Below are 9,098 nucleotides of genomic sequence, written 5' to 3' on the forward strand. Positions count from 1 at the left end.
GAGGTAAGACAGAAAGGCTGGGAAGCTGAATAAACCTATAAAGTATTTAACTTCCAGAAGCGTTTAGGTTCCAGAAATAGTTGTATTCAAAGTACAGGTTTAAGGCCGTGGTGAACATTTTTATATTCTAATTCTCTTCTGAAGTGTGGAGACTTTCAGCAAAGTTGGATACACAGCTTTGTTAGTGGTGTCTTGAGGGTTTGGTAATGCTCTGCATGAGGCCAGGTGCTACCTGGGGAATGTCAGTGTCTGGCGTAGTTGAGAGACTGAAACAGGCACTGAGAATTCTGCAGAAGGACACAGCTGAACCAGGGAGATCTGGAGGTATGTCCACTCTTAAGAATCCTTGGAGGATTTCTCTGCTGGGCTAGTGGCTAAGACTCCTCGCTCCCAATGCAGGCGGCCCAGGTTGGGTCCCTGGTCCGGAAATTAGGCCCCACATGCCGCAACTAAGAGTTCATCAGATCAGATCAGTCACTCAGTCGTGTCCGAATCTCCGCGACCCCATGAATCACAGCACGCCAGGCCTCCCTGTCCATCACCAACTCCCGGAGTACACTCAAACTCATGTCCACAGAGTCGGTGATGCCATCCAGCCATCTCATTCTCCGTCGTCCCCTTCTCCTCCCGCCCCCTACCTTTCCCAGCATCAGAGTCTTTTCCAGTGAGTCAACTCGTCGCATGAGGTGGCCAAAGTATTTCAGTTTCAGCTTTAGCATCAGTCCCTCCAGTGAACATCCAGGATTGATCTCCTTTAGAATGGACTGGTTGGATCTCCTTGCAGTATAAGGGACTCTCAAGAGTCTTCTCCAGCACCACAGTTCAAAAGCATCGATTCTTCGGCGATCAGCTTTCTTCACAGTCCAACTCTCACATCCATACATGACCATGGGAAAAACCACAGCCTTGACTAGACGGACCTTTGTTGGCAAAGTAATGTCTCTGCTTTTTAATATACTATCAAGGTTGGTCATAACTTTCCTTCCAAGGAGCAAGCGTCTTTTAATTTCATGGCTGCAATCAGCATCTGCAGTGATTTTGGAGCCCAAATATGCCATAACTAAGACCCAACACGACCAATAAACTTTTTTTTTAGTTTTTAAAAAGAATTCATGGAGATATTTGGGGAAGCTGGGATGGTTGTTCAAGGCATTGTATTTGAAAATTAAAAGAGCTGTAACTCCAAAAGATTAAAGGTTTAGGAGTACTCACTCCGGGAGTTGGTGATGGACAGGGAGGCCTGGCGTGCTGTGATTCATGGGGTCACGGAGAGTCGGACACGACTGAGCGACTGAACTGAAGAAATATCTGGGGATCATATGCATTTATGAACTGATTTTACTCTCCTAGTGGTGGAGAAGGCAGTGGCAAGCCACTCCATTACTATTGCCTAGAAAATCCCACGGATGGAGGAGCCTGGTAGGCTGCAGTCCATGGGGTCGCTAAGGGTCAGACATGACTGAGCAACTTCACTTTCACTTTCACTTTTCACTTTCACACATTGGAGAAGGAAATGGCAGCCCACTCCAGGGACGGGGGAGCCTGGTGGGCTTCCGTCTATGGGGTCGCACCGAGTCGGACACGACTGAAGTGACTTAGCAGCAGCAGCAGTTGTGGAACAGGCCAGAAGAATGTTATTTCTATCACTTCACTTTTTAAAATCTTATTAATCATTGTACCATGGCCAAATTTTCAATAGCTTTTATTTTGCTGTAACATATATAAAAACAAATCTAAATTGATAAATTCCAATAGCCAAACTTTTCCCCATTTTGAAAGAAAAGTTTTATTTGACAACACCTGCAATAAATTACCAATTTAATTATTTTAACGAGTTAACTTTTTCTGATTCTGCCTTAGAAATTACAAAAAAATTTTACCTTAATAGGATTTGTCCTTCCAGAATTTCTTTTAATCTCCAAATTTATAACTGTATAAAAATTCATGACTAGGAAAGTTAAAGCATTAACATGGGTGAAAAAATAAAATTAATTAATCAGCATATATTTATTGAGCAACAAAAATTGTTATTGAGTTGCTAGCTAGCAGAGATACCAAGATACATAAACGCTGGTCCCTCAAAAGTCAAACACAAATATGAACCTAATAAAATACTAGGAGTATTTTGACTTTAATTCAAATTTTAGAGATAAGATTATTTCTGCTCTTCTAGTGGCTTGTAGAAATTTCACATCATTTGCAAAATAATTGCAATGTAATCCCTCAAGAAAAATTCTTTGCCAATGAAGTGTTTTGTTCTTTAAGCCCTCACTGACAGAAAAGTTTACTGGATGCTAAATTAAAAGAACAGGAGCTATAAATTTTCAGATCTACTTTTAATTGCTATCCTGACATATTTGGCCAACACAGTGGAGAAAATAAATTCTTGGGAATAACTAAATTTTTCAGAATCAGACATCAGTATCCTGTATGTTTATTGCCATTTCTGTTGGATAGATCTAATGTCAGGTTAGGACAGTGGTTGTAAATTAACGTGACACCCACCATAAACATCCATTTCTAGTCTGATCCTTTTGAAAAGATCCCTGGGCTTATAATTCTTAAAGTTCTTAAAAGCATGATTAGAGTAGGAGCATGAATTATGAAGGTAGTACTTAACAGACAATTATAAGATTTAGAAAAAGAACGAGAAAAACTTTTCAAAGTAAAGTCAAGCAGGATCTTAATAACACTGGGCCCACAGACCTCAACTAAAATTGGCATCAAGTAACTTGACTGATATTTCTGCATCTCCTCGTCACCTTGTACATGAAAGCATGCTACCAACTTCAATACTCATTGTAGTACATTAATATCTCCCACCATCCGGGCATATTCTACCAGTGCAAGAGATCAACGATGATTATAAGATTGATAAGGGAGAGCTGCTGCTGCTGCTAAGTCACTTCAGTCGTGTCTGACTCTGTGTGACCCCTTAGACGGCAGCCCATCAGGCTCCCCCGTCCCTGGGATTCTCCAGGCAAGAACACTGGAGTGGGTTGCCATTTCCTTCTCCAATGTGTGAAAGTGAAAAGGGAAAGTGAAGTCGCTCAGTCATGTCTGACTCGTAGCGACCCCATGGACTGCAGCCTACCAGGCTCCTCCGTCCATGGGATTTTCTAGGCAAGAGTACTGGAGTGGCTTGCCATTGCCTTCTTCGAAGGGAGAGCTAAATATTTGCAATATTGAGACTACTAAGAATAAAAGTTTTGGTAAAACATGCCTGGGGATAGTCTGGAAAATTGACTTAAATTTGTCTCAATAAATCTCAATTTATTTATTTTTTTTAACCTTCTACAAACCTCCTCTTTGCCCTCGGCATGTGTTTCCTAAGAAAACCAAATGAAGGAACTTTCCAGGAGGTCCAGTGGTTAAGAATCCAGGGGTTGCAGGTTTGACCCCTGGTGAGGGAACTAAGATCCACAAGCCACAAGGCAGCTGAGCCCACAGGCACCACAATGAAAGATCCTGCGTGATGCAACAAAGATCGTGCATGCTGCGACTAAGACCCAGTGCAGCTAAGTAAATAATTTAAAAAAAATTTTTTAAGGCCTAGTACTGAGCATTAAAAATAATACAAACAAACAAAAAACAAATGGAGACATTCATTCTTGGTGCTTTCAAAGCAACAGAGAAAGAAACTATTACTTTCTGTGCTTCTGGCTCCCGCCCTGAGATCCAGCCAGCCCACACAGACCTGACCCTGGGGCAATGATCAGTCACCTTCAAATTCCCAGAGCTCAGAACTGTGTTCTCAGCACAGGAAGTCCAAGTGTGAAAAGTGGAAATATTGTCTATCCACGTTTTCTCCGTAAGAAAGTGAAGAAGTGTTAGTCACTCAGTTGCGTCCGACTCTTTGTGACCCCATGGTTCCTCTGTCCCTGGGATTTCCCAGGCAAGAATACTGGAGTGGGTTGCCATTCCCTTCTTTAGCAGATCTTCCCCACCCAGAGATCAAACCCAGGTCTCCTGCATTGCAGGAAGATTCTTTCCTGTCTGAGCCACCAGGGAAGCACTTTCTTCACAGCAGTTGTAATTTAAATTAAAATAGGTTTATATCATTACCTTATGTTGAATATATTTTGTTTAGTCACTATATTGAAATTTGTCAAAATTCAAATAGCTGTAAATGAAGAATGAATAATAATAATAACTTGAAATGTTGAAATAATTAATTAAGGTGACTTACCTTCTGTAAACCTAGCTATCAAATAAAAACAGCATTCTTGGCCCCTAAGAATGAAAGATTCAGATAAAAATGTTTTCTAGTGAGCAGTATGCTTAGTCTTACAGGAAAGCCCCGAATTCCAATCAACCTTGCTAAAATTGCATGCCTGCTAACTTGAGCTATTGTGAGATTTTTTTTTAAGTTAAACCATGTCCAAGTTACAGAAGAAATATGCACAGTTCTCTTGTGCATAGAAACAAAGCCTGATCTGTTCATTCCACCTTGTTATTTAAATTCTTTGAAAAATTAGATGAATCTGATAATTTATGAAACCAACTTTGAAATTATATTCAATGTAGCCTAATGCACTTGTGGAGTGATGTGATAATAATAGCCACCACTTCTTGTGTGCTGGTCTTTATGTATTATTGATACATATGTAATTCTCACAAAGACACAAAAGAAAAAAAATTGCCTGGAAGTACTCCTACTTAAGATGTTAACAGTTTGCCCCAAACCACTCAGAATCAGAGCCAAGAATCAAACCTTGTCTAACACCAAAGTCTGAGCTCTGTTTATGAAGTAATGATATTTAGATAATTGTTAGTGATCCTAATAACATCTCATTTTAAAAACAGTAGAACCACTGCATTTTATGCCATAACCTCAGTGTCTTGCTGTCCATCAAACATTGTGAGAACACTGAAATTCGAAATTATTAGAAAGGGAATTTAGAAAGGAAAGGGGTACTAGCTGGATATTAGAGGGAAAAAAAATCTCTCTTAAAAAAGTTCCATCAGCCGGGATGTTCAGATTCAATGGAAGAGCTCTCTGCTCCTCCTCCAAGGTTCACCTCTGCGTATGGGCTCTAGTATCTCCCTTCTCAAAGTGAGGTCCTCAGAACAGCACCCCAGGTGCTCATTAGAAACAGACAATTTCAGAATCTGCACTTTAAGAAGATCCAGGTTCTCATATACTCATTAAAGCATGAAATGCTCTGCTGGGTGATACATATCTTATCCTCCCCTATCCATCATCGGTCCCCCAGTCATCCCATATCTTTGCTGTGTTCTCAGTTTCTCTCTGATGTTTCTGTTTCCTCACATAGAAACACTCTTATAAACAACAACAACAAAAAACAACCTTCTCTGATTCTACCCTGACTCCAGTTATGATCCCGTTTTGCTCCTTCTCTCAATCAAGTGCCTTGAAGCTGGTGCCTATGCCCCCTGAATCCATATTTTCACCCTCTGTTCATATCCCAACCCACTGCAGATGATTCAATCACCTACTGGATATTATCTGGCATCTACTATCTGTGAATCACTAAACCAGACTCAGGATAAAATGATGTGCAAGAAACACTGTCTTTGCCTTTGAATGAGTATCTTCAAAATTGTTTTGACATAGATCACCACTGACTCCCTAAATTGCCAATTTCAGTAAGCACTTTTCCTTCATTATTCAGGAGAGTCCAGTTGTCTTCCTAGGTCAGGTATTAAAGAGATTTTCCATTTTGTTAAATGCAAAACAATACTACTCTTCTCACTAACTTTTTTAAAGGAAATAGCTATTTTAATCGAAATGTTATCTGTTAACTTGTAAGGTGTTTATTTTTATTTTAAAATACATTGCTGCTGCTGCTAAGTCACTTCAGTCATGTCCGACTCTGTGCGACCCCATAGATGGTAGCCCACCAGGCTCCTCCATCCCTGGGATTCTCCAGGCAAGAACACTGGAGTGGGTTGCCATTTCCTTCTCCAATGTGTGAAAGTGAAAAGTGAAAGTGAAATCGCTCAGTCATGTCTGACTCATAGCGACCCCATGGACTGCAGCCCACCAGGCTCCTCTGTCCATACGATTTTCTAGGCAAGAGTACTGGAGTGGCTTGCCATTACCTTCTCCGTAAAATACATTAATATTCTTAAAATTATGACTTAAATTTATGACTTACAAATCAACAGATATAACTTTGAAAGTTCCTCTGGGCTTTCGACTTTTGGCTCAGAGGAGGTAAAGTGCAACTTTTTTCGGTAGTCCAGAATCTGGGTTCACCTGACACCAGCCGCCTCCACCATACTGCCTAAGCATGTGTTAGTCACACAGTCGTGTCCAGCTCTTTGCAACCCATGGATAGTAGCCTGCCAGGCTCCTGTAACCATGGAATTCTCCAAGCAAGAATACCAGAGTGAGTTGCCATTCCCTTCTCCAGGGCATCTTCCTGACTCAGGGTTTGAACTTAGGTCTCCTGCACCGCATGCAGACTTTTTACCATCTGAGCCACCAAGCCCAACGAGGTCAAAGTCATGTACCTGTGGTGTACCGGTGGGGAAGCTGGTGCTGTGTCTGCCCTGGCCCCCAAGATTGGGCCCCTGGGTCTGTCTCCAAAAGAGGTTGATGGTGATACCACCAAGGCAACTGTTGATTAGAAGGGTCTGAGGATTAAAATGAAAATGACGATTCAGAACAGACAGGCCCAGACCGAGGTGGTACCTTCTGTTTCTGCCCTTATCATTAAAGCCCTTAAGGAACTACCAAAAGACAGAAGCAGAAAAACATAAAACACAGTCGAAACATCACGTTTGGTGAGATTATCAACATTGCCCAGCAGACATGGCATCAATCTCTACCCAGAAAACTCTCTGGAACCATTAGAGAGATCCTGGGGACTGCTCATATCTGAATGGTGTAGTGGTTTTCCCTACTTTCTTCAGTTTAAGTCTGAATTTAGCAATGAGTTCATGATCTGAGCCACAGTCAGCTCCCGGTCTTGTTTTTGCTAACTGTATAGAGCTTCTGCATCTTTGGCTGCAAAGAATATAATCAATCTGATTTTGGTGTTGACTATCTGGTGATGTCCATGTGTAGAGTCTTCTCTTGTGTTGTTGGAAGAGGGTGTTTGCTATGACCAGTGCATTCTCTTGGCAAAACTCTATTAGCCTTTGCCCTGCTTCATTCTGTGCTCCAAGGCCAAATTTGCCTGATACTCCAGGTGTTTCTTGACTTCCTACTTTTGCATTCCAGTCCCCTAGAATGAAAAGGACATCTTTTTTGGGTGTTAGTTCTAAAAGGTCTTGTAGGTCTTCATAGAACTGTTCAACTTCAGCTTCTTCAGCATTACTAGTTGGGGCCTAGGCTTGGATTACTGTAATATTGAATGGTTTGCCTTGGAAACGAACAGATATCATTCTGTTGTTTTTGAGATTGCATCCAAGTACTGCATTTCAGACTCTTCTGTTGACCATGATGGCTACTCCATTTCTTCCAAGGGATTCTTGCCCAGAGTAGTAGATATAATGGTCATCTGAGTTAAACTCACCCATTCCAGTCCATTTTAGTTCACTGATTCCTAGAATGTTGACGTTCACTCTTGACATCTCGTGTTTGACCACTTCCAATTTGCCTTGATTCATGGACCTAACATTCCAGGTTCCTATGCAATATTACTCTTAACAGCATTTGACCTTGCTTCTATCACCAGTCACATCCACAACTGGGTATTGTTTTTGCTTTGGCTCCATCCCTTCATTCTTTGTGGATTTATTTCTCCACTGATCTCCAGTAGCATACTGGGCACCTACCGACCTGGGGAATTCCTCATTCAGTATCCTGTCATTTTGCCTTTTCATACTGTTCATGGGGTTCTCAAGGCAAGTATACTGAAGTGGTTTGCCATTCCCTTCTCCAGTGGACCACATTCTGTCAGACCTCTCCACTATGACCTGCCTGTCTTGGGTGGCCTCACACGGCATGGCTTAGTTTCATTGAGTTAGACAAAGCTGTGGTCCGTGTCATCAGATCGACTAGTTTTCTGTGATTATGATTTCAGTGTGTCTGCCCTCTGATGCCCTCTCACAACACCTACCGTCTTAATTGGGTTTCTTTTACCTTGGTCGTGGGATATCTCTTCACGGCTGCTCCAGCAAAGCGCAGCCACTGCTCCTTACCTTGTATGAGGGGTATCTTCTTACGGCCGCCCCTCCTGACTTTGAATGTGGGGTAGCTCCTCTCGGCCCTCCTGCACCCACGCAGCTGCCGCTACTTGGACGTGGGGTTGCTCCTTTCAGCCATCTAGTTAAGGCTATGGTTTTTCCAGTGGTCATGTATGGATGTGAGAGTTGGACTGTGAAGAGAGCTGAGCGCCAAAAAAAATTGATGCTTTTGAACTGTGTTGGAGAAGACTCTTGAGAGTCCCTTTGACTGCAAGGAGTCCAACCAGTCCATCCTAAGGGAAATCAGTCCTGTGTGCTCATTGGAAGGACTGATGCTAAAGTTGAAACTCCAATACTTTGACCACCTCATGCGAAGAGTTGACTTATTGGAAAAGACCCTGATGCTGGGAGGGATTGGGGGCAGGAGGAGAAGGGGGCGAAAGAGGATGAGATGGCTGGACGGCATCACCAACTCGACGGACATGAGTTTGAGTGAACTCCAGGAGTTGGTGATGGACAGGGAGGCCTGGTGTGCTGTGATTCATGGGGTGGCAAAGAGTCAGACACGACTGAGCGACTGAACTGAACTGGGGACTGCTCAGTCTGTGGGCTGCAATGCTGATGGTCGCCACCCTCACGACATCATAGATGACATCAACAGTGGTGCAGTGGAGTGCCCAACTGGTTAAGAAATACAAAGAAGAGAAAAATAATAAAGAGTTGACAACCAGTGGATTAAAAAAAAAGTTCTCTGGGCTCCTCAAAATTTTTAAGTGTAAAGGCTTCTAAGATGGAAATGTTTGAGAGTACTTGGATCCCGTTTTAGAACCAGGTTAGTTGCTCAAAAAATCCTTAATATCTACATAGCTTTCAACTATAGAATTATATTGGAGGGATATGAATAAACTGGCCTAAACATTCTCCCTATTTTTATTAATTTAGCTAAAGAAGTCACTTTCTCAAGGCATTCCATGCACAGTAAGGAAACACTAAATGAC

General features: G+C 42.1%; 1 pseudogene; it reads left to right on the forward strand.

Annotated features, from left to right (window-relative positions):
- The first annotated feature begins 206 nt into the window (after nt 1-206).
- On the forward strand, nt 207-8,722 carry LOC129556567 (large ribosomal subunit protein uL11 pseudogene; annotated as a pseudogene).
- Nucleotides 8,723-9,098: the final 376 nt, after the last annotated feature.

This window comes from Moschus berezovskii, chromosome 13 (genome assembly GCF_049115385.1).
Source record: "Moschus berezovskii isolate FMDL1 chromosome 13, NW_MosBer_1.0, whole genome shotgun sequence".
NCBI lineage: Eukaryota > Metazoa > Chordata > Mammalia > Artiodactyla > Moschidae > Moschus > Moschus berezovskii.